The 26280-nt window shown below is 45.0% G+C and overlaps 1 protein-coding gene across 15 annotated transcripts in view; it reads left to right on the top strand.

The window, feature by feature from the left end:
- Window positions 1–26280, top strand: part of CELF4 (CUGBP Elav-like family member 4) — a 711932-nt gene that overhangs the window by 562058 nt on the left and 123594 nt on the right. The gene's annotated exons all lie outside the window — the stretch shown is intronic.

Consider the following 26280-nt stretch of genomic DNA (forward strand, 5'->3'; position numbering starts at 1 on the left):
GTGGATGTGGCTGGCGTGGCAGTTTCAGGGAGGGAAGCCTGGCTGAGCGGGGCGATGAAGCTCTCCAGATGTCACCACTCGAGGTGGAATCCCAAACGCGCAGTGGATCCTGCTCTGTAGGAAAGCTGTGAGCAGCAGGAGTTCAGCAGCTCTGGCACAGCCCTGAAGCAGGAAAGTATCTCCAAGTTTGGGTGGAAGCATAGGTTCCACATTTCAGATTTGGGTGGAAGCATAGGTGAACTGGTTCCACATTTCAGAGGTAAAGCCATCTCCAGTCACAAGTGACAGCCACGAGACAAAGAGCACCAGGTTTTCAGAGGGTTTGTGGCACCTTTGCCATATGCCAGGCAGTCCAGAAAAAAACTCATTTTTGACAGCTGGCAAACAATGCCACTTCTAGAGATGGCAGGCTGTGCCTGTGTCAGCCAAACAGCATTTCAGCTCCCAGTGAGGAAATTCCTCTGCTCTTAAGAAAAGGTCTGCAGTTGTCACAGCTTTTTGGGGAGATGAGGTGGGTTTTCAGCCCTGTTTCTTGCCCTGTGTTTGATTTTCAAGCTTCTCTACATAATCAGTGTTTGCAATAAAGCGGAATGATGGTAAGGTGGTTGGAAGGACCCACACATAAACCAAGATGCTAATTAGATTAGTATGTAGATCTGGGATTGTCTATTGCACCAAGAGCTGTGTTCATGTGTTAGCTTTGTTCCTGGGCCTCCTTTGTGAGAAATCCTTATTTCAGGACTTCACAGGAAATGCATTATGGCTTTTGTTGTTTGTAAATTTTTTACATTATACCTTTTTTTTATTCTTTGATTCCTTTATGGACTCCCCAGGTGCCTGTAACAATGTGGCAATCAACACGGATATGCGCAGTAGAACTTCCCCTTTATAAATGAATCTATGCAGATATGGCAATCCACCTCAGGGTATCTTTCAAACTTGGGGAAAAAATGTCAGGGAATGAATTGTGTGATGCTTCAGACAGTTGGTGGATATTGCTCCCTGATTTTGGAGGCTCCCCTCACTTTTCTCTCTCTCTTCCCTCTTCCCCTCTCACCTCAGTGTGCTTTCATAAAGACAAGTGAGTAAAACTGGCATGAGCTGTCTTCAGGGACCCTTTGTAGTCGAGGTCCATCCCCAGAGCAGTGGTGAGTGAGGGGGAGCTCAGGGGCATGTCCTGCTTCCAAATGTCTCCACACACCTGCTACTGGCCTCAGCTGGGAACTCCCTGCAGGCACAGCTGAGTAATGGATTTGAAACTAAGCCTCTATTAAAATAAAATAAAATAGAAAGCCTGACATCTTTGGGAAACAGAGAGCCCGGGACTGCAAACAGTAAGAGTGCAGCGTGATGCAGACCCAAGGCAGGATTTGGCTTTGAATGATGCTCACAATCCTGTGTCCTCTGGGCTTGCCACCCACACAGCTCATTTCCTCAGCCAAGATTTTGCAAGAAAGGGGGGCACATCTTAACCTTCACAGCAAAACTGAGTGTCTTCTCAATCAGGCTTGGATGCCCAGGAGGAAATGTAGGCAGACAGGTTCTGCCCCACTGACTGCCCCAAGAAGGGCCAAGTGTCTTTGTGGGGACAAGGGTGACCAGAGACCCCTGGAAAAGTGACCTTGGGGAACATCTGACGTCCAGCTGTCTGTAAGCTGCAGGGGAGATGCCTTCCTGGAGCTGTCTGTGGCCTTTAATGTCAGCCTAAAATGCTCCTCTGTGATGACCCTCACCAGATCAAATTACTGTCTCTGTAGTTTGGGGGTATGATTTTTATCTTGTTCTCTGTCACATCAGAAAAGGGAATATTAAAGTATTCTAATGGAGGTTTAGCTACCATTACGAGGGGAAGCTAGTGAGGTCTGATACCATTTGACATGAATATACTGGGAAGAGTCAGAAAGAAGAATGAACTCACATGATTCCCAGACAGACACCCAGACCCAGCACAGTTTTGAAGGGACAAAACTGGGATCTTACTGGGTAAAAATGCCTTTCCAAATCCCAGTGCAGTAGGACAAAATGTTATAATATATAAACACAGATTATTTTCACCGAAAATAAAAATCAGGACCCACTGTTGAAGAACAGATTGCCATAAACAAAGGTACCCCAAAGAGATGGGTTCTATGTAAATAAATCCAAATAGAACACAATAGAGTGGAATGATACTAAAGAATCTAGCTTAGATGAAAACAGTAAATAATTTCCACTTTTAAATGCTTTTAAAATGCATCACTTGTCCTATGAAAGGCCTTCACTACTTTAAGGAGAAGGAGGACCACCAGGTGCCCCTGCAGATGTCCCTCAGCTCTGACAACCCAAGTGCCTCCTCCATACACAGGTGTTACCCCTGACTACTGCCTGAGTTTGCCATATGTCATCCCTTTTTTGTGCGCTGCCATTTGCATGCTGGCAGGTTGACTTTTTAATAAGGTAAGAGTAGGCTGCAGATTTCACATGTGGGCGCTTGAGAGACCCTCCCCTTCTCAGCAGGCTCAGCTTCCTCAGCCTCAGCTCAGGCTGACATTATATCAAACTGTGCCTCTCCCCGGTGGGGATAACCACAGTTTATTTACAGGCTACAACGGGAATGTCACAGTAAATGAAGACGAAAGATGTGCAGGAAGTGTGATTGCTGCCTGCGCCTTCTTAAGAGCTGCTTATTAAGGAAATAGTCCTTTTAAGCAGCAAAGAGCCACCAGAAGTGGCCGTGTTCAATACTGGGGCAGGATCTGACCTGCTCGCCAGCCCTGTCTATCGATAACATTCCTCCTGTGGTCATGATGCAGATGCTAATGAGCGTATTAATAATAAATAGCACTGTGTGCATTTATCGTGTCCCTGATTCAAAGGGTGGGAAATGCTTCACCGAGTAGAAAGTGTGAGGTCCCAAAGCAGCTCTTTTCTCTGTGTGGAGCCTATTGCTACCCTAAGCAAAGGAACTTTTGTCATTTGGGTTAGCAAAGAGAAGTGGTAGTGGAAACACTGGATTCCAGTCACTACGGTGCTGCTGATTCATAGTGTGAACTTGGGGGAGTTATTTCAGTGCTCTGAGTCTCAAGTTAACCATCTGTAAAATCAAGATAATTATATTTACAGTGCTTATTTCATAGAGCTGCTGTGAAGATTAATTAATGCATATATATTTACAAAGTGCTTTGAGATCTTCAGGTGAAACCTGCTGCATATGTGTAAGATATTAATTTTCTAAAATATCTTGAAGCCTCAGGAGCTGTAGTGTCTTGCCAGGTATCACTACATTTTATAGTGCTTTTGTTCTTTGTCTAAGAAAGTTGTTTTGCAGATAGCAGTAATATATTGTGTTAATGGTGTGATACTTTGAAAATAATAGTTTTTCCCATTTCCTTTTGACTTGTTCTTATATCATGCACCATATGCTAGCAGATTATGGGTTCATCCAACAGTCATTTTGGGTAATTATCAGAAAAAATATTTTTAGCTTTTTTTTTTTTTACTTCTGTAGATCTCATCACAAAGAAAATCCTTGTGTCTATTTGATATTGGCTATTCCAGCTGTGTTGGTTGTTTGTGATCAGTTAGATAAGCTACAATGCACATGATCCAGAAAGAAGATACAGGAAGGCACAGTGAGGATTATATGTGTTTATTTTATGTGCTATGGGCAGGATTGTTGTCCCCTAAATTTGGCCATCTGAGTATTAATGGCTAAGTCAAAAGTAGTTGTTTGAGGTTACTTCATACTCACTGGAAAGAGGTGGGCACTGGCTCAGAGCAGCTTGCCTGACCTTTTTTAGGTAAGAAGATCAGTGCAGCTGGCCAAATGTCCACTGCAGGGTAAATGGAGAAGTGCACTGAGCTCCCCTGACTCTACAACAATCCCTCCACTGCTTTGGCAATGTAAAAAGAAAGACTATCTGTTGGTTAAAAATGTGGATATTTTAACCTGCCACTGAAATTTCACCTCAGAGGTATGTCTTCATTAAGAGGATGAATACTGAATTATTTGATGCAGGCCGATGTGCTGAGAGTGCCACATTTCTCACAGTTAAACAACAGTGGCTTCTGCATCTCTGAGTAGCCTGTAAGCATCTCAGTGTTTGTAAATCAACTTAAAATAACAGAAGGCTTTGATAATAAAAAACTCCCATACACTCCCCAGTTCTTAACTCTGCCTTTTTCAGCTGTGGCAGGATTGTGCATGTTAGTCATATTGTGTCTAAGGTTCTCAAACTGTGGCATTTCCACCTCCTTTATTTTAAAGCAATTCTTCAGCTTTAGGAACTCAAAGCCAAGAATCTTTTCAGTGGAAGTTTCTTTCTTTAATTTCTCTCTCTGACATGCAGTCAAAGCCCCATGGCCACATAATTAATTTCTTCCATCTCTCTATGCTTATATATACATCTCCAGATAGATGCCACATCCAAAACACACATAAGTTTTCTTCCTAATTTTTGCTCATTCTAGTCACCTTTGAAAAAATTCTGTACCCCAGATCTATAAGAAAGTGAAAATAATATTTGCACATGCACACATATATACAGAGAAGTCAAAGCATTCAACCAGGGAAGCAAACAGGTGAAGAGTGTTTAGGCATCTTCATGCTCTTTCCTTAATTCAGTGGACTTATACTATTTAACACCAGCTGGCCACCTGCTTTAATATGCACATTTACACACAGACCTACATATGTATGTTTAGATAGATAGAGATATCTGGGTTTACATTGGAGTCTTGAGAGAAGAATTCTTTTGATTTTCCTCTGGACATCTGATCTTCCTTAAGGCAGTTGTCACTCTACATTAATTTGCCTTGCTCTGCCTCAACTCACTCTTTTTTGTCTTAAATGCCACATTAGAAAATGTTTACAGGCCCCCTGCCTGCTTTTGAGATTCCCACAATCCAGCTGGGCACCTAGGGAAGCATGGTGTGATGCTCCCTGACACATGTCAGCCCGCATCTCATCAGGGGCCCAGCTGTGTCAGCCGCGATGATGCCGCGCCAAGATCAGGCCTGGGCTGCATTACACCCAGTCCTGCCCCCGGGGCAGGTGGGAAGGACTATGCTAATTGCTTCTGACCCTCCGAGACCCTGGAGCAATGGGATGGGTCTGTTGGATGGAGAGCACGTTGCTGCAACGTGCACAAACCCCCGCAGTGCCTTTACAGGACGGCAGAAGCCTTTGCCCGTGTGCCTGTGGTGAGAGGATGTGGCACAAGAGGTACAGGATCAGCTCACCTGGAACTATTCCCCATGAGTAAAGGAGCATGTTCCCACTCACAGCCCTGTGTGGAGTTATAAAAACATGTGCTTGGACCCTGCTGCATAGGTGTTGCATCAGTGCCCTCCAGGAACCTCTCTAAAAACCCTGGATTCTCTCTTCAGGGATCCCACAAAACAGTGGAGCTGTCTCTGAAATTGAGGGAAAACATAGAAAATCAGTGCGTTTCAAAATAGCCTGCCTATTCTTTACTTTCTTGAAAGAAAGGAGGTTTTCTAGTTTACTAGAATCATAGAATGTTTCAGGTTGGAATGGCCCTCAAAGATCCTCCAGTTCAACCCCACTGCCCTGGGCAGAGACAGCTTCCACTACATCAGGTTGCTTCAGGCCCCATCCAAGCTGACATCCCCAGCCTTCCCAGGCAACCTGTGCCAGTGTCTCAACAGCCTCACAATAAAGAATTTCTCCCTAATACTTTCTTAATAGAAGGTATCACCTCTTTTGCACAGCCAACAGAGTGCTAGATTCAGGGAAACACAGGAGTTTCTCCTGTTGCCCAAGACTTGCCCTCAGCTCTGCAGAGCCCTACCCTGAGCCAGTGGACCAGCACACAAAAAAGGAGGATGAAAGACCCAGCTGTTCTCTGACCTGGCTCTGTATGTCCACATCATCAGACACATTTCAGACACAAAGACATTTTCTTCATGTCTCTTGTCACTGTACTGAAAGAGAAAGGTAGGACTGAGAGGTGCAATCATTCCCTCATCACGTTCATTCTTTTCTTTTTCCCTTCCTTGCTCTCTTTCTTTCCAGGACTCCTTTTCCTCCTTTAATCACACCTTACTACACTCTGTGCTTTTATGCATCTCCTGCCAAATGACATGCACAGGTGTCTGGCTTTGCATTTCCCTGGCATGCAGATATTGCTGTCTTGTCCTTTGCTGGGCATGAACCCCAGAGTCATCACCCCCAACAGAATCAGACCCCTTTTCAGGTCATGTGTGCATGGTTAGGTTGTAGAAACACCTCAGAGGGGAAATAAATGCATGCAATTATGTGAAATAGTTAGAGCAACACTGGATAAAGAAAACAGAAACTGAATTTTTTAGCCTGTTTTCAATCAAGCTTTCAGAAGCACCAGGTGCTCTAGTAGAAGCAGAAGGCAGTTTTAAGATAGCCTCACACCAAACCAGTTCCTTGCCAGTTTTCCTGAATTAGACATTGGCTTTCATCCTGCGTGACGGATATTTTGTCTCTTCCCAAGTCCCAGAACAGCCTAGTCCTTGCAGAACAAACTCCAGCACTGAAAACCCCTCTGCACTGCATGCCAAGGCAGACAACTTGTTCTGCAATGCAGGGCAAGGAAAGCAGGGGGTCAGAATTGGGTTAGAATTAAGGCTGAAACCTCGGGACAAGCTGGGGAGGGGGAGATTGTTGGATCATTGTTTGTTTGGGGTTTTTATTACTTGATTATCCAAGGGATGCTGAGTAGGTGGTGTAAGTTTTCACTCGAATTGCTTGTGTTTAAAGGCACCCATACCCTGCGCACACACAAGCACACACTCACAAGCACATGAAAATGGGTGTTGCAGGGTGGGGGCAGGGGATGGGGCGAGAGAGTGGAGCTGTCAGGACGATGTCATGGCAAAGGCATCCCATCAGCTAGAGGGGGAGATTTTCTGGGCCTTGGTTTGAGAAGCAGACAGATGAGTGACAGGGGTTAAAAGCTTCCCGCTTTCTTTCCCACATTGCCTCCTTGATGGTAAAGAGTTCCCTGTCCCTCACACAGAAGGTGCTCTGAGATTTCAAAGCATTTTGCTGGAAATACTGTACAGACTATAATAAGCTATTGTAGCCCATGGCAGAGAAGCCCAGCTGAGCCTAATTCCCCATATCCTTAACTCATCAGCCTCTGATCAAAATGCAGGTTCAGTGTCCTAGAGTACCATTCAATTAAAAAAAAAATGCACCAAAAAAACCCCCAATTAGTACATTTCGTGATGTTGAGAGATGTCAGACTGTGCACCCTGGGCATGGCAGTCCTCTGCTTAGCCATGAGACAGGCAGTGTAATCCACCCCACAGCCTGCTGTGGGCCTGACCCAGAGGACCTGAAACCAAAGGACAGACCGGAGCATGGGCTCCTCCACTCTTTCCTTTTCCAGCTGCCTGGCCAAGGCTGTCACAGGCAGGCACAGTCAGTTTTGGCACTGAAGGCATCACCATCCACTCTCATGAGGAGCAGAGCACAGCCAGGGCCACCTCCAACACTGGCAGCAAGGAGGGGAAACACATTAATGGTGCAGGTTAGCAAGGGAAATTAGGAGAAGGATAGACAAATGGAAAGAAAGAGAAACATGATTCTAAGTAACTGTGATGCTCCTGGAGATCATTGCTGGAGACAGTGAAAAAAGTGGTGACATTTGGCTCTGAGTGATTAAAATTACAGAAAAACAATAATAAAAAGCACCTGAGATTTGCTGCACAGCAAAAAAAGTTTGTTTCTCAACTATTCCTGAAATAGACCGCATTCCTCATAGGCTCCTTTGCAAATTCCCTGGGGGGAAATTAATTGTATGCCTTGCATTTAACCAGTTCCCTCTCCCAAAGAAGTCTGGGCTCATTCCATTTATTCCTCATTTTATCTTGGATCTTTAACATTTAATGAGCAGGAGATTGGACCCTGGCCTTGTTGTCCAGCACCATTTTCCTTAGAAGAGACTGCATCAAACTTTCTGGACTAAGACGCAGCAAACCTCACAGATTTCACAGACATGGGAGACTATGACCTCCCAAAGGTCTCTTTGGTTCATTGAGCCTGAAGATGAGACATCATTCTGACACTTGCGCTGTAAACACCTAAATAGATGAGATCTCAGCTCAAAAATCACACCTCTGAGCTTCATTATTTAAATATTTCTATGCCTGAAAATAATTATGCTGGACAACTATCACGAAAACTTCTCCTTAGCCAGGAGACAGCCAAATGGGCAGCAGTAAATCAGTGACCATGACTTCTTGGCTCTCAAGCCTGGTTGTGAGGTTCCTGCCTGGTGCTCGCAGTACCTGTTCCCACCTCCTTGTGAGGCTGGAGTGGTTCATTTATGCCTAATGATGTCTTTTCCAGGGCAATGCAGCCCATGGCTTAATGTAGAGTGACCCACTGAGTGTGCTTAAGTGGGTCTCTCTTGGCTACAGCATATTGGACCCATTTTTTGCACTATGCAAAACCAAACATCCAGGTAACACAGCAAAAAAAGGAAATTAATAAACATTATATTTCTGTGTTTTTCCTCTATCAGTACATTCAATTACTTCTTCCTAATAAACAAGATCCATTCAGGATCAACAGGTCTCAGGACTGATTTTATCTTATTATCATCAAGGAGAACTGGCTTCGCTGTTAACCTTTCCATTTATTTAAAATGCCCTGGATTTCATATTCAATTTTTATGCTCCCTATTTCTGATTGTTTCCTTGAAATGGGAAAATCGAGGACTTTGATAAATGGATTGAAAGGTTGCCTTATTTCTCTGTCACTTCTGCCTTTGCGTCCTCTGCAAAATGCTGTTTTGCAAATCATAAAGATGGGGATTGCTACAAGTATTCATCAGAGTATGGCAGGCAGAGCTGCAGGAGAAGAACAGGTTAGGCTGTCCAAGGGAGGGGAAGGAGCAAGAAGCTGTGGGAAACATTTAGGAGCTGAAATTAGTACAAACTGGCATAGGCTGGCTGTCCTTTTGGTGGTGGTGTCCATGGGCTGAAACCAGTGTTACACTGGTCTGTGGCAGACTGGGAGCCATGGAAAAGGGCCCTCTGTGGGTTTGTGAAAATATGTTGAAGAATTCATTTTCTGATTTGAGACTAATTTACACTCTTTTTATAGCAAGTCCAGTTGAAATAGTGCTGATACAGGTATGTGTCAGACTGTGAGAGAGACTGATGGCTCTCCATGGCTGCACAAATTGTCACCTAAACTGCAAATGGCAACACTTGTCCCACACACCCACCCCATACCTCCCTAAGCAGGATCACAATTCCTGGGGTATTCCATACCCCTTTGAACGAGGCATCACAAATAAGTGACTTCCTCAGAACAGGTTTTCTTGAATTGAGTCACAGATAATAAGCACCTAGTGCCAGAAGTATCCCATTCAAGACGTCAGCATACCCAAACACCATCCCCCTCTAAGGAGCCAAACTCAGGCCTTAAGTAACTGCAGAATGAGAAACCTTCAGTACTAATTAGGTTACTTCTCTCCTGCATGAGCTGAAATAGGGTTTCTGTCCCTCCTGCATCACTGTAGTCACTGCACTCGAGCTGATGGCATGAGCACCTGGAGATCTCTCCCAATACCACAAAGAGTGGTCACTTCATGGTGAAGTTGGTCAATAAAAAACCTCCCTGTGCCACTGCACACAGAGAGAGCTCCCTGCAGGGCAAACACCTGGGACTGCTGGCTCTCCTACCCTTCCATTCCTGCACTCTGCTCGTGCCCACAGAGCCCCTCAGTTTCCTTTCCACCTTCTGAGCCCTCCGAGCCCCACCACAAAGGGCATCCCACAGGGAATGCTGAGCCAAGAGGTGGCTGAACACCCAATGCTTCACAAGGAGCTGCCTCCTCAGAGGGACGTGACCACAGAGCCCGTGTGAACACAGCCAGTGGTGAAAGCACCAGGACCTTTCAGATGATTCAAATGTGTGATTGTCACACTTGTCCCTTCACACACCCCTGTCAGGGCAGACAGGACCTGTGTTCCTTCTGGCTCCGCACTTTTCACTCCCTTTCTTTGTGTTGCTTTGGCAAGTAAGGAAAATGTTCAGCCCCCAGCTCTGAGTCATTGCCACCCTCCCAAAAAACATGCTTGTCCTGGGCTGCTCTTTCCCAGGAGCTGCCAAGCACATCCCAGTACTCACCCCAGCTCCTTAGGCAGCTACAGACTACAGCTTGTAGCAGAACCATTAATACTATTAATAACCTCTTTTTAACACAAGACATTTTCAAACCGCCGGACCCAAAACACTTGACGCATTTCACTGCCTACGTGGTGCCAATCCACACCCTCCAAGGAATTTCACAGCCATCACTGATGCAGGCTGACCTCCTTGCACCTGCAGAGCAACATCACAGGCAGACCTCAGGCTGTCCTGCCTGAAACTCATAAATGTGTCACCATTCAAAGGAACAAGGGGTCCTGTGCAGCAATAGCAGCTCCCCACCGTGCTTTGATATGCCACCAAACAACTCCACTGCTGAGCACTCCTGTTCACAGGGCATCGTCAGTGGTGTGCAAGCTTCCAACTTCCCAGATCATTTCTCCCAGCAGCAAAATACTGGGGCTGCTCAGACCCAGCAGGCTTACTATGGAGCATCCAAAAATTCAAGGAAGGTGGGATGCAACCCCTTTAGAGCATGAGTACTTTCTGCAGCAATGACCTCCTGTCTAGCCTGTTTGATATTCCATCCATCCATCCATCCATCCATCCATCCATCCATCCATCCATCCATCCATCCATCCACCCATCCATCCTCATAGTCACCATTATTCTCACTACAGGTGAGCACCTACATTTCCATGGAAAGGGCAATGCAGTTTTTTTTTCATCTATGGCCATCTCATCTCACTTTGATTTATTTAGAAGGCAGGCCTATTCTTTTTTGCTTGTGTTGACTTTGGATGCCACAGCCACAACTGACTTACTTGAGCATCTCTGACCTTTACCACCTGTGACTATTTCCCACCAAATACCTCCTCTGAAGGGGTTTGATTTTAAAAAGTGACCATTTGCTGCAGGGAACAGAGAATTTTTTTGCCTTTGCAGTCCCACTTGTGCGCTGGGGAGAGGCAGTGTTGGGAGGACTGCTGTGCCATACCCTGGGGTTCCAGAGAAGGGTCTGTCCTGCACCAGGGTGAGACTGAATGTAAGGAAGGAAGGGAGGAAAAGGGGAGATAGAGACACAAGAAACCTCGTCACTTCCACAACTGCTACTGCTCAGGAGAAAGGAGCAAAAGAAATATATATCTGCTTGCCTATTAATTTAAATCTAGACACAGGAAGAAGTCAACGAACTGTAATTTATGAGCTGTCAAAGACTGAAAAATTCCTTTTGACACTGTATTTTCAGTTATTACATGCTTTCCTGCAAGACGACAGCGTAATTCTGTAGGGAGTCTTCTAGTGAACAGCACAATAGCAGAGGGCAGTGGGGGCTTTCTTATTATCTTTTCTTCCCCCTTTCGTCTTCTCTCCCACTCCTTTCAATCATCCCCCCTTTCCTACCTTGCTGCTTGCCCAAACAGCAGCGAGGAAGGAAATCAGCAGCAGTGCCATCCTGCCAGCCCTTCAACACCTCCGAGGCAGGGCTCGGTGCTGGGCTGGGTCTGGCACCACGCAGAGATTTCTGAGGACTCAGGAATCTCAGGCTGGGTGATGGGAGTGGAGAGTAGGCAATGACCACATCTCCACCACTGACAAGGGAAATAAACTCTCGCACTGTCTCTGGCATTTTAAACACTTCACTTTGCCTGTGCCCATGCTAGCTACCCACCACTCCTGCTGGCACACCTTTGGTTGGGTCCCTCTCACTTTGATCAGCACTGATTGACAAGGGCCAGCTCCCTCAGATGCCCAGAAGTTGGCAGCACTGACTGCCAGGCTCCCTGCTCCTCCAAAACAGTGAATCAGGACAGTGGAGATTCCTGCCAGGATCCTGGGTAGCACATGCTCCCCTGGAGAAGAGCAGTTTCTCCCTTTTCTAAGCATTCCTGAAGGTTTGCTCCTTGGAAGGCAGTGGTAGGATCTTGGGATGGACACCCCTGGACAGCACAAAAACCAGAGGGTGGGTGGCACTTTGGTGGTAGTGTTTGTGGAGGGGAAGGCATGAAAGGGTCACCTGCCCAAGGATGTCTGTCTACATCTCTGTCAAGTTGTGGGGACACACAAGTTTGGGAAGTGATGACAGTGGCACCTTTGCCCAATGTCATTTGATGTTGGAACCCAAGCTAACATCATAAACAAAGTTTGATCTGAAAATGTTTCCTTCTCCTGAATCCAACCTGAAGTTCCCTTGGCATCCAGCTCATTTCCTTATCACTTGGGGACAGGAGTGGGGGAGGCTTTCACAACAAATGTCATTTATCCCTGTATTTCCAAATCTTCCTTTTCCTTACACACACAATTGCTTTTTAATTTGAGTTGCTGGTGGTAGTGGTAAGGTTGTCTTTTTGCTTTATTTTTTTCTTCCCAGCTTTGGTTTCTCACTCACAGCTCAGAAAACCCTTTTAAGGTCTATTCTCTGTGATAGGCACTTCGTCTCCTATTTAGAGAATCACTCCCACACGCTGCACGCATCCATATGCAAACACCCAGACACACGATTTTTCTGGGTGAACTGAACTACAAATCTTGCACTTTAATATAATTTAGGCAGCCTGTGCAAAGCTCTCTGAAGTCAGGATTATGGACTAGTCTTCTGAAAAATGCTGTAGAAAAGTCCAGAGGAAAGGATCATGATTTTTGTGGGGTTGTGCTGCAAGTCAAGTGCTCATAATCCCCAGAGTCTATTCCAGGTTGTGTGTCTGTTTAACTTCTGTGTCACCCCAAGCCTGAATCTGGGCCAACACCACCACCTACTATACTTAGGCAGTGTTTGAATGATTATGTTAGACCTTCATTAAGTCTGCCATCATTGCTGTGGTAGCATGTTTTTTCAGAATTGGGTATCAAAACAATCAAGCCCAAAACTCCCTTGGATTGCAGGTGAAGAGATAAAAAAAAATGAAAACAAAGAGGTTTGCCCAGAACTACTCTCACATCTAACAGCAAAAACAGGGAGATAAAAGGCTGTCTCTTGAACGTGAGGTGAATCCTTAGGGACCTGGGGACAAACTGTTGTATCTTACTCATGAGTGGGTTATTGATGGGCAAACTTTCAGTGTTTTTGTTAAAATTCAGGAAAGCCTGCACCAAATCCTTCAAGCTACTGCTCTCTGTGTCCTGGCTTCCACTTAGATAAGGTGCGAGTTACTGCCTGAAAAAAAGGCAGGACAAGTATCTGTCTGTAAGACCAAGGACCACCAAACCACCCAGGGCTAGATTTTCCCAAGTCTGGGACAAACGTGGCTGGAACAGGTCAAAAAAAGAGAGAGTGGAAGCCAATAATGAAACAGTGAAAAAGACAAAGCAGGACTCAATGCATGTTCCCTGACATATTTTGGTTAACATTACATATGCTAAATAAATGTCATCCCAACTGGGACCTGGGCTTGGTTTCCAGCTCAGAGAAAAGTTCAGGGAAGCTGAATGATAAGAACCCTATTGCCTTTACATTGCTCCACTGTGCAGGGAGGTCTCTGAGTGCATACAGTACAATTACTTTTGCTCCCAGGAAAAAAAACACATAGAGGTGGAGAAAGGAAAAAACTGTCCTGTGTTTCTTGTTATATGAAACGCTCTTAGGAATTATGACTTTGGTTTCCTTTATTTGCTGGTCTCTCCAGCTCTCACAATCTTGGTGGGAGTAGCTTGCAAGGGGGTATTTAATCCCAGGGTGCCACAGACATAGTAGTGGCAAGAATATAATAAGAAGAAGAGGGTCCTTCTTAGGGTAGTTGAGTCACTGTATTTGCAAAGATAACATCTACTCCCGCATAGCAAACAAAACTGCCAGTGAACGAGCCATTAAAAATATGCTGCAATAACCAAGAGCAAAGAACAGAAATAACTGAGGTTTGTGCCCAACTTCTATAGCAATATCTGGAGAAAGGAAAATGCAGTATTACTTAAATAGTGTTGTTAGAGGATGGTGCTGCAGCAGAGGTGAAGTCCTGCTGTTCAAGCTGGGAGAAGGAACAATGCCAGAGGCAAGGGAAGGAAGGAGAGGGGCTATGTGTCTTTGAGATCCTATCTTCCCCCGTGGCAAAACTGACTGATTGAGTTTTCCTTATCAGTATAAGTTATCTTGAGCTGCAAAGGTTCTCTAGAATTGGAACTTCCTTGTAGTTCTTGCTGAGCACAGTGTTCAAGAGGGTGGACATTAAATGGATTAAGAAGTGGGTAATGGACAAATCTCAAAATGCAGTTGTCAAAGAGAAACCATGATAGAGTGAGGGTATTTGCAGCAGGGCTCTACACGGATCAGTAGCCAGCTCTGACGCTAGTCAGCATTGTCATGAATGATGTGGAATTAAATATCCCAGCTGATAAAATCTGTGGATAACACAAAATGGAAAATTGTAAGGACAGAGCTCTGATACAGAGTCATCTAAGTCACTTAGGTCACTCTGAACAAGCTTTGGCTGGCTGAGACATTATGTGCGTGGTTCTGCAGAGCCAAATCTAAGTTGACTCAGGGTGGAATAGGGCTGCAAAACAGGCCTAAAGAATGAGGGGCTGCATTTCATGAGACAGCAACCTTGAAAAGTACCTAGGCAAAGGTGTAGAAAAGTGGCTAGCACAAGTGGGGAAGACAACATCATCTCCCAGCATGGTGGTGGGCTAAACCATCTAGCAGGCTTCTTGCTATATAAACAAAGAAACTGAAGGACAAAGGTGATTTTTGGTAGATAACACTGGTGGAGAGAGTACTTCAGAAAACTGATCCAAGCCTGGCATTCATACTTTAAAAACTGTAATAGTTTTTTTAAAAAACCTGTATAAATGAAACACATGTCTCTAAGTGCCAGGTATGAAAAGTTGTGCCCATCCTTGCCTGAGAGAACTCCAAGAGACTTGGGCCTTTACGGAAGTATCTTTTCTGGGAAAAATAGGCTATATAGGGAAGAGCACTTTAACCACCTGGAGAGAGACTGTACTTTTCTCCAAAACTTTTCTAATTTGAACACGATGCCAAACACATTAAAGCGAGAAGTCAGAGACAGGCTCCTGTCACAAGAGGATGCACATCAAAGCAAGCGATGATGCTGTCGCTCGCTCTGCCTGTTGTCCTCGTAGTAAGAGTTGGCCCCTCACCAGGACACACATTTTAGCCAAAACACAGCCTGTGGGGATGGCTGCGGGGCAGCAGCAGGATGGCTTCAGCAGAGTGCTCCAGCCCCCTGGGCCAGCTCTGTGGGCATCTCAGGTACGGAGGGGGAGAGACCAAACCCCTAAAAATCGCTTTTGAACAATCAGGCGTGTGAGCCTCTGATGAGCCGGGGGTTAACAGGGTTTGGGGAGCAAGGAGGAGTTTGCCACCACTGTATTTTCCCCAGTGCCATGGCCGTCTCTGCTGGCTGACTGATGCTGCAGATCACTGAAGAGGGTCTTTAGCACGGGGAGCGCGGCGCTGGCTCCCCGTGTCAGTGTTATCGCTCGCTGTCACATTGCGAGAGAGGAAGCGAGTCTGTGCCACGCACACAGAGAACAAAGCCCTCGCCAAGCCGAGTGAGAGCTACAACTTGTCAGCACGTCTCTCAGCCTGCCGAGGGCCAAACATGAAACACAAAAAAAAAGGCCTGAAATGAGGGGAAAAAGGAAAATAATAGTGCAGCGAGCTCTCAGGCTCAGAAAAGGCTTGCTATAAAACAGCACCTTCGCTCTCTGCCTCTCTCTGTGTTTCTCTGAGTCCTGGCTGCTGATGAAGGGAAGAGATGACTCCCCTTAGCATAGTTACAGTACTGTTGCAGTAATAGGGACCAGAGCCAGGTTCAGATCTGGCTTGCACAGCCCTTCTTTCTCCACACACCCCAAAAAATCATTATTAGCCAAAAAGCATCATTAGTAATGATGAAATCTGAGGTGGAAACAGCCTGTGGAGGGTCATTTTTTACTATATGGACAGTAAAGCTCTAGTGGGTAGAAACACCTTTCTGAGACTTGGACTTTACTCTGAATTAATCAATTAATTTATCCCATTAGTAGGAATGGGATAACAGTTTTTTATATTTGCTGATCTTGCCTTAGCTGTGTTGGTGGGACAAATAATTCTATCACTGCATGGTGTATGTCCGTAATCTTGATTTATACCTAGTAAGATCTTGTTCCAAGAAGCTTTCTAGATTTATACTTACTAATCGTTTGGTCCAGGTGTATCACTTTCTCTTTCAAACACTTTTGACATGGATAATGTGCCATGGCAAGAGAAAAGCAATAGTATGGGCAGCACTGTGCAGGGCTGAAATGAAAGACCAACTTCAGAGCACTTCTGTGAAAAAACAGAGATTAATCTACACAAACTGACTGAAAACAGGAGACAAACTTCATATGGGCTTCATCTTACACTGCCAGTTGTTGTTGATACAGTTGGTAGTATATGCATCCTTCAGGCTCTCTGGTCTAATTAAAATTAGATGAAGCAGAGCACTGTCAGTAGAAAACTACTTGACAAATATTTGTCTTGCTCCCATCATGGCACTGTGCTGCATCTCCTTCTGATGCCCACACTGGTAAGGGATTGAATTCCCCGCTATTAAGACTCACCTGCTGTTAAGGAAAAACAGCATCCAGTTCGACACAATTGTCACTTGCAGGGACCCCCTTCTGCCAGACAAGGTTGTTCAAAGCCAAATCCAAATCCAACCTGGCCTTGGACACGAGTCTTCTGAGTAGACAGAGAGATGATCCATCTCTTGCAGGTGTATAGAAGTCTTTTGTCCCCAGCTCTTCCCTTTTGCTTTCCTCCATGAGCAGAGTCTCGGGTATGAGCTTGAGTGGCACATGTAAGATCAAGCTGTGGTTCAAAGCCAGGATTTTTATCTAACTTTTGATGAGCAAGACAACAAATTCATTAATCCTGAAGGAAAACATGGGGACAATAATGGTCCTTCAGACAGGTCAAGGGCACCCAGCTCTGCTACTTTTACAGAAGCAGAGCCTTCATTCAGTAAGAGTTACCAGGTGGCATTGGGCTGAGCTGAGAAGGATTAAACAAGACTGATGGAAAGGAGGAACTCAGCAAGGAGAAAGACAAGGCAGGATTTGGCCCTGAGCACTCCCATCTTCCTGCATGTGAGAGAAGATACTGGAGAAAAGATCTGCAGTTGCAAGCCACTAATATTTCATAGACATCCACTACAACCAACACCCGTTTGCTGTGATTTCAGACCACAGCAGCCAGGATCAGAACTGTGGGACTGTCCCCACAGGCTCACCAGGGAAGGGCTGACTAAACTGTGTGGATGGGGAGGTGCTGAGCCTTATCCTGACCACGCTCACCCTGAGACCCAGCTGTCCACAGCCCTGCCAGCAGCACCAGTGCCTGCACTAGCCTGCCTCTGCAGCAGGAGGCTGTTTATGAACTAATTCTTTACTGCTGGCATAGCACCCGGCTCGTTTTCACCTTTCTTAAAGGTTAACCTCATTTCCTTCTATTAGTTGGTTTTAGCGAATGCCATTCGGCGCGGCAGTTAAAGAGCTCTGTCAGCGGATGGAAATGACAGTGGCATTTAAAGCCAGCCGGAGCTGAGAGCTGGGGGGTGGGAAGGTGGGTGGAAGAAATAATCTTCAATAAAATGTTTGTAGGGAGATGCTAAGTGACATCAAAGAAAGCAGCCTTGCTTTCCCCAAGAGGAATAATCTTTGGCTTCAGCGTGCTCCGTGGGATGGGTCTCCCCTGAGTTTGAAACCAGCCCAAATGCAGGGAGAAAAAGTGACAGAAGGATGTCCAGAAAGGGCTCTGGACATCCCACCTTTATGGATAACTTCTTTTTGGGTCTAGTTGGCCTTACTTAGTCACAAGTGTGTGCTGAATATTGCTGTCACTGAAGGAAAGTTCCCCTGTGAGTGTGTTGATTATAAATTCTATTGCAAGCCCTGCCTGGCATTTCAGGGCATCCTGTCTGATCCCAATTTTATTGCATTCATTCACTTCTCTGCAGTGCTGTTTTAAAACCTGGGGTGAGACCTGCAGGAAAGTCTTCTGCTCAGAGGAAGGATGAGTTTTGCCTGTGCAGGAGATTTCACAGGGGGTTTGTTTTCTTTTCCTTACTGCAACAGAACGGTGAAAGGAGTGTAAGCAAACAGGATGAACCAGGGAAACACATGCAGACTACCAAACCCTGGCACAGAAAAGGTGTGATGGGTGTAGTCCAGGCTCTTGCTGTCCTTCTGCCCTGTCCTCACCAGATCTCTCCTGGCATGGGTGTTAGACATTGCTCTGCATCAGGGAGAATCTGCAGTACCCAGCAGTGGCAGGGACATCTGAGCAGTGCTTCAGCAAATCAGGACTCTGATCCAAAGCCTGCAAGGCTCTGTGGTACTCTTTTTCATTAACTTCAATAAGCTTCAGCTCTAACCCTGAATCCCCAATGTTTATTTCAAGCACTGGTGTAACATCACTGGAATATAATGTTCCTCCTCAGACACACCTTAGGGTAACAGTTTAAATGAATATGTGGATAAGTCAAGCCAGATTCCGCTGGGTGACATCCTGAAGCAGACCCATGCATTTCCTGGGTCATTTGTCAAGCTGGCCAAAGTATTTCAAAAGGCCAGGTGCCTAGCCCAACGTGTAGTTTTGTAACAGGCAAAGCATTCCCCTGGAAGAGATTCATTTCAGTGAGATTTTTGCCAGGGGACTTTTTTTTTTTTTTTTTAATTAATGCATTGAGTTCTCTTTTCAGGAGGTACAAATCTATCATTTTAATGGGATCTTTTTGATTTAATTTTGTTTCAAGTCTGTATTGTATTAAACCACTAGCTTCCATCCTGAGTTAGACCAAAGGTTTCTCAAGTCCAGCATCCTGTGTTCCAACAGTGCCCATTAGAAACAGTAGGAACATGGCTTTTATGAAGAGTGGTCCTCCCCCTAACACCCTCTGGCTTCCAGCAGACAGAGGTTTAGTGACTAAGATAGATTTTGCATCTGGATATTCATGTTTTATAGCACTGAGTGGACATAAGCACCACTATCTGTCTCATTCGCCTCAGAGCTAATTTATTACTTTTGCATTCAGCAACATCCCATGACAGAAATGTCTTTTATTTATTCATATAGTGTGTGAAAATATACTTTCTTTTGTCTGGCTGAAAACCACAGCCATTCTGCTTTATATATTTTATGTTTTGAGGTTATTAAGACAAAGGCTTTTTATTCCTCTGAGACAATACCCTGTAACATTTCACAACTGAAGAATTTCCGTTTCACAAGAACTTTGGCCTCTCCAATTCAAAGTGGAAGTACATTTTTTGAGACATCAGTATTTCTTATAGAAAAAAATTCCATTTTTCATCCAGTTTCAGTCATTTCATTATATCAGTGTAATTGAGGGTGACAGCAGCAAAAATAATAAATAGCAAAAAAAAACCCCAAAACCAACCAAACGTAAAACTACCAACAATAACAAAAAACCTACTTAGGCACCCTGGGAAGAACCGGCAAGAATGCATTAAAGTTTCATAATAGCAGCTTCTCCCTGCCAGCTGGGCTAGGAGAGTCACAAGGACAGGTTGGGAGGATCAGACACCCCAGCCTAATCACACTGGCACCACGTCATGTGCCTCCACCTCATTGTTCAGCTGCCCACATGCAGGTGTGTTCTATACAGAAGCAGAGTCCCATTCTCACCTTCATTTTTATCAATAAAATCTAACAAATGGGACTTCCGTCCAGTTAGAGCTGAACTGGTTTAGCAAAAGTTATGCTGTCTTTTTAGGTGACCTGCCTTGTGGGGGAAAAAAGTCACTTTTAGGGTGTCCTAGCAGTCAGTGGGATGTCTGCAGGATTAACTGGGTGGATCCTATTGGGGTTCAGGTCTTGTACTCTTCACCTGCAACTGGCCACATGCACTGCATGCCCAGCTCCACTGCTCACATCCACAAGCAAGCCCTTACAGGGTTTCAGCTCTTGCTCCATAAAGCGGGGCAAAATTGCTTTTTTTTCCTCCCAGCCTTCTTATTTTTCTGCTTGCAGTTACAGGCAAGACTATCTCTTTACATGCGCATAAACACAGCCTGGCAAACTCCACTTTTGATTTTAACTAAAGATTCCAGGTACAGCATCAAACAAGTAATGCACAAAACTCTGTGTGAAATACAGCTCCATAACTGAAGTGAACATTAGGCTAAGAGCTGTATGAAGTAGGAAAGGTGTTATTGAGACCTCTGAGACGTGCTGCTTGGATTCCTTTATTATTATTGTTTTCTTTTGCCTTTTCTTCATTTTCTTTGTTTGTAGATGAGGGCATGGAGAGGGAAAAAAAGCCAGGAAGTTTATAAAAGCAATAGAGAAGGGAGTTGAGGCGTTTTGTGGAGATCTTTAATGACATTCTGTATAATTTGAAAGTGGGGAGAAAAGGGGAGAGAGAAAAAGGGAATTAGCAAAAAAACTGGCAAAAGAAAAGTGGAATGTGGAGAGAAGCGTGTGGATGAATTTTAATGCAATCAGAAAGCTGTAATAATGGTAATAAAGGAATATATTCAGACGTCAAGAGAGGGAGAAGGGAACAGGACCCGCAACACCAGAATTTAAATTAGACATAGACGTATAATTCTCTTTTCTTCCCCCCCTCCTTTCTTCAAATGAAGAAAATGGAATTTTTAAGCACAGCAAAGGAGGGATTAACAATTGGCAGGTTTTCAGCCCTTTGTCTTTTGGCGAATCCCATTTAATCACCGTCTTTAATATTAAGGAGGCTGTGGCCGTGCGGGGCTGTCTCAGGCTTGGGGGAAAAGGGATGATATACAGAGGAAAAGAGAGATAACACTTAGGTTCAGGCAATTGTGAGGAAGTGTTTCAATTACCTCCACTGAAGTCTTTAAAAACTGAAGTTTAATTTGATCTGAAATGTCGTCCCAGCTCCTGCAAGAGAAAATATGTCCTTCCCACCCCCCTTCCTGCCTGTGCCCACGCTGTTTCAATAGTCCTCGGTGCTCAAGGCTGGAGTGCTACCACAGATTAATGTCTTGGCCTTCTAGGCTTCTGGAAAGGGTTTCAAAGCTTCGACAGGTCATCAGTGAGATGAGTTTAGGAACTGAAACTTATTTTCCTGACATACCAGTCTTGACACCACTGACCCTGCGGAGTTTGTCAAGAAGCTTCTAAGCCTTGCTCTGAATGGGTGTGAAAACCAAATGGCCCCTCAGGCTCAGCCTCAACCTTGTGTGGCCACAGAGTGAAAAGGGGATGTTACACATAGGAATTAAGATCTGTTAAATTCCCCAGAACCAAAGGCAATAGGAGTGGTATTCAAATCTGAGCTGCCTCTGAAAGATGAGTGCAAAGGCATAAATCAGTGTTCATTTGAGGTGTCATTTGATAGTACAAGACAGTCTTCTCCTTTATCTCCTTTTTCTTCTGGAAATCCATCAAACTGCGCCAAGATAATATTTGTGGATTCACAGGAGGAAGGAGCCTAAACAGTCATGTAAATTCCTGTGAAGTTTAGTCATAGCACAGCTGGGCACATCCATTCTTCCATGCTGGGTCTCCTTAGGTGCTTTCTCCCAAGAATGTTTCCAGGGTTGTTCCTGGGAAATGGGAACTGTAAGAACAGGCTGCCAACAGCTATGGAAAGAGGTCTAATTTTACCATTTTTTCATGATTGAAAGGTTGATTTAAATTCAGATATTCTTCCTGTTGTGGCAGGATTGTGAAAAGAAAGTGTGCGTTTAGGCTATAGGTTGAGTTTAGAAAGACCAGATTCTGACTCCCAAGTCTTTTCCTAAAAGGCATTGCCTCAGGAACAATTCTCAAAAATATTCCAGTTGTGTGTTTCAGACAACGACTAAGAAGAATCATGAGCAGTGAGGCACAGTTCAGAGGCAGAGGCTTTATGCTTTGCCTGGCACGGGGTTTCAGGCTTTTCTCACCAGCAGCTTTCCAAAGCAAAGGCTACAAATAAAATGGATCTTTTCAAGTTGTTTTCCCAGCTCAATATCAAACACCATAAAACCTGTCACTTGAGATCTGCACAGGGAATCTGCACAGGCAATCTTGGCAACGGACACTTGTGATGGTGCTGTTCAGCAAGTCAGAACTACAGATATTTGTCTTGGGGTTATAATATTTGCAGCTGTACAAGAAGAGTCTGCTGCTGGGATCTTTTAGGCTATGTCTTCATGGCAGGGTTTGTTTAGCCCATGGCCAAAGTTCCATGTGCACAGAGGAAGCCGGAGTGTGTTTTCATCTCAGCTGCCCAGATGAGGCTCTCGATTTGTGGTTGGGTTTCACTTCAGTGCTGGTGCACAGAGGGCGTTGCTCCTGCAGCACAGACCAGGCAAACCCAAGCTACACCCACCCTCCTGCTCTAAAGAGTACCCTCCATCTCCTTCCATTGTTCATCATGGCTCTGCACTTTTTCCATCCTGCTCCTACCCTTGCTCTCCCAGACAACACCTGGATGGGGTTTACAGCTGCTGCACATCAAGGACCTCTCCCAATTCCCTGTACAGCAGGTCTTCTCTCAGGAAGGAAGGACTGTAACATAGACTAGGACACTGAAAGAAGAGAATAGGTCTAGTCATGTTTAATCAAAAAAACATCATCTTAGACATTAGGTTCAACATCTGGCAACAAGTTAATTTTCCTTCCAGTTTCTCACAGGGCCAACAGCAGCCAACGCCTGTGTTCTTTTGGACACAAGCACCTTGGTCAGGGTGTCATTGTCTTTAGGGATCACACTACATGAAAACCTCTCCCTGTAAGATAACTTCAAGATTCACAGTCATTGAAATTTACCAAAGTAGACTTTTATTGAGGACTAAACCCTGCCTTGACTTACCCTCACACTCTTGTGTGAAAAGGAGTAGGGAAAGCTCCAGCCACTTAAATCTGATAGAAGCCATTGCAGGGTTCAGCTGTAGTCCTGACTCCCAGCCTGCCAGGTACATTTCACTATTTCTGCCAGGCTACCTGTGCTCCTGGAGTATGACAAACCTCACCAATGCCCAGTTTTGCCAGCTGCAAACACCAAATTATTCTTTTTGCAGATGGGGAAACTGAGGCTGCCTTTTTCACTGGGTAACTTACATAGCCCATATTTCCATTGAGGCCACTGTCCGTGGCAGAGATATAAGTATTTAATAACAGTAACTGCACAGTCATCCATCTCTTTGGTACCAGGAATAATAAATCACTCTAACAGAAAAGTGGTTTTGCTTTCCCTAGTTTCCAAAGCACGGCTTAAGATGGGACTCAGGAGTCCCAAAAACCAGTCTGAAACATACAGGAAAGAGCTTCAGCCAAGCTCCTGAATATCCTCATGGATATTCACTCTTCCATAACTGGATCAGGAATGATTTCCACTCTTTCCCAAAGCAAGATCTAGGTTCTATCTATTGAAAATTGTTTGTGGCATGTTGAAAATAAGCAGAAGGAAGAAGTTCCTGACTCAGTGCGTGCTTAAGCTGGAGAATGTCTTGCTGCAGGATGTGCTGGATGCTCGCAAGCACACACGGGTTCAAAAGTCCACTGAACAATTACATCAAAGAGAGACACTTCAGAAACTACTATGAACATATGAAAAAAAAAAAAAAAAACCAAAACCAAAACAAAAAAAAAAGTAAAAAACCAAACCAAAAAACCAAACCAAAACAAACAAACAAAAACAAAACCACCACACTGCAGACTCCAGAATTCCCTGAATTGCAGAGCACTTAATTCTAGGAAAATATTTGGGGGGATCAACAAAATTCCCCATTCTTTTACTCTTCCCTAGGCATCCAAACTGGCTGTTGCCAGAGACAGCAAACAGAATCAGACAGACCCTGTGTTTCTTGTTCAGCTGCTCTTTCACTCTGTTTACAGGATCCATGTCCAAGTCAAGGCTCAGGGTGCAGCCAAGCAATTAAGTAGGAGAAATCCTTCAAACTAAGTTTTTGACATGCAACAGTGGAGAGTAGCGCACCTGTGGGATGAAGCTTCCTTCTTTGCATGGGAGAATTACGCTCCCACACCTGGGCTTATATTCATTTGCGCTTGTCCCCATCACACAGCTGTTCAGATTAGTGTTATTCTCTCTAGCCCGGGTGTCTCAAAGCCTCTGTCTCCAGCAGTTGGAGACCAGCAGCTGTGCAATCATATCTGCTAACGTATGGGATATAAAGGATCTGTTAAGTAAAACCAAACCAGGGAGGGAGGAGGGGGAGAGATCAGCGCAAAGAAATCAGTCCTGCTAAGATGTGATTAGGGATGCCCCACAACATCCAGCTGCAAGGAAGAGGTGAACTCAGCAAACATGTTAAAGCCTGCAGCAGAATTAGCCCCTTGAGGGTGTTGTTTGATATGGGGAGGAGGAGGGAAAAGGGGCCAAATAGGAGCTGCAGGTGGAAGGAGGGTTTGTTTGCTATTCTTTGGAGTTAGGTAGCACGATGCTTCTGTTGTTCGGGTTTCTGAATCTTGTTGGATTTTTCCCCCATCCTAATTTTTGAAGCACCTCTATTTTACAAGGTTCATGTATTTTCCAGCAAGGTACTACGGAGAAGATAATTAGCTAATTTACAATTAGCTACAACAGTATTCATAATCACTTCCCCTGTGGAAAGGGTGGTAATCATCATCACGTAGCTGTAGGACTGCTGTGAAAATGGCAATAGGAGTGTGAAACCCAGGCCCTGGGAAATGCCCTGCTTTTAGCCTATTGATCACCTGATTAGCACAGGTTAAGGGGAGTGTTGGGGCACTCTGGATCAAGAGAATGACAGGTCTGAGCTTGCAGATTTGAGTTCAGCACCCAAACCAAACTTTCATAACATTCAGGGCATCTGAAGCCTACCCTTCTTCTTTCAAGCTCCTTCTTTCTTCTTGGACCTGTGGAGGGTTCCTTGGTCATGACCATCTGAAAGAAACCCAGGTCTATAGCTCTTTTTCACCACTGTGACTTTGGCAAATGCCTGATTCCACCGTTGGGAGTTCTAGGGGATGAAAGGCTGGACATGAGTCAGCAATGGGGTCCTGTAGTCCAAAACCAGCCTTGTCCTGAGCTGCATCAAAGGAAAGTTGAGGCAGGTGGTTCTGTCTCTCTATTCCATTTTTTGTGAGGCTGTTTTTGTATTTTTGAGACTGCTACACCCAGCTCTGGGCCCCTGCCATAATAAGGGTGTGGAGCTGTTGTGGAGTATCCAGAGGAGGCTGCACACAGGGGGCTGGAGCAACACTGCTATGAGGACAGGCTGAGAGAAGAGAAGACTTCAGGCAGACCTTATTGGGGTCTTTAAATACTTTAGTATGCTTATGAGATGTGGGGACAGACTTCTGAATATCGCCAGTACCAACAGGATAAGGGCTCCTGCTTATCAAACAAAAAAGAGCACATTCACTCTAGATACAAGGAATATTTGTACACCAAGAAGTTGGTGAAACTCTGGCATAGGGGAGTTTCTCGTTCCTGAAAACTTTCAAGATCTGTTGGGCAAGTCTCTGAGCAACCTGCTCTAGCTGAGCACGTCCCTCCTCACTTGCAGGGGCAAGTGGACCCTTTAAAGGTCCCTCCCAACCCAAACCACCCTGATTCTGCGCATGTCAGGAACACTCTCAGTGCTATCCCCTCTTCCTTCTCTGCCAAGGACAAATCAGGAGAGTGGGCAAGCAATATCAGCTCTGCTTCCTGCATTCTCTCTGTTAAATGTGCCACTTGGTCCTGTGCACCAGCTTTTCTTCTTACCCACACCTGCATAGAAAACTTCTCTAGTTGCTTGTTTGTTGTGTCATGGTGCCAAGGAGATAAACTAAACTCCTTCCCATGGTGCCAGCACCAAGGCACTGCAGCTGCTCCCCCTCTGTGTATGCAAGCATGTTTGGGAAGGAGAGGAACAGCAGCAGGCACAAATAGTTATTATCTATACAAATTAGCCTGGGACACAGAGATGGTGAATCTGTGCCTCTTTATTTCCGAGGCCTCGGAAGTTCTAGATGGTAAAGCCTGTTTGTGCTTTCCTGATACAAGGATTCAACCTCTTCGTTTCGCATGAGGAATACAAGAACACAAGTGTATTTATATACTCTTATCTAAATGTACCCCCACGCACACACATACATTAGCGAGAGCTATCTGGATAAACACAATCCTGTGTCATGTCTCCCTGCGAGTGACCCTAATTTTCCCCCAGTCCCTCCACAATTGCTGTGATTCTTGTTCTTGTCCTCTTGCTCCACAGAGGGTCAAACATCCTGCATCTCATTGTCCCTTCTGTCTCTTTAA

The sequence above is a fragment of the Melospiza melodia genome, chromosome Z (genome assembly GCF_035770615.1).
Source record: "Melospiza melodia melodia isolate bMelMel2 chromosome Z, bMelMel2.pri, whole genome shotgun sequence".
NCBI classification, from domain to species: domain Eukaryota; kingdom Metazoa; phylum Chordata; class Aves; order Passeriformes; family Passerellidae; genus Melospiza; species Melospiza melodia.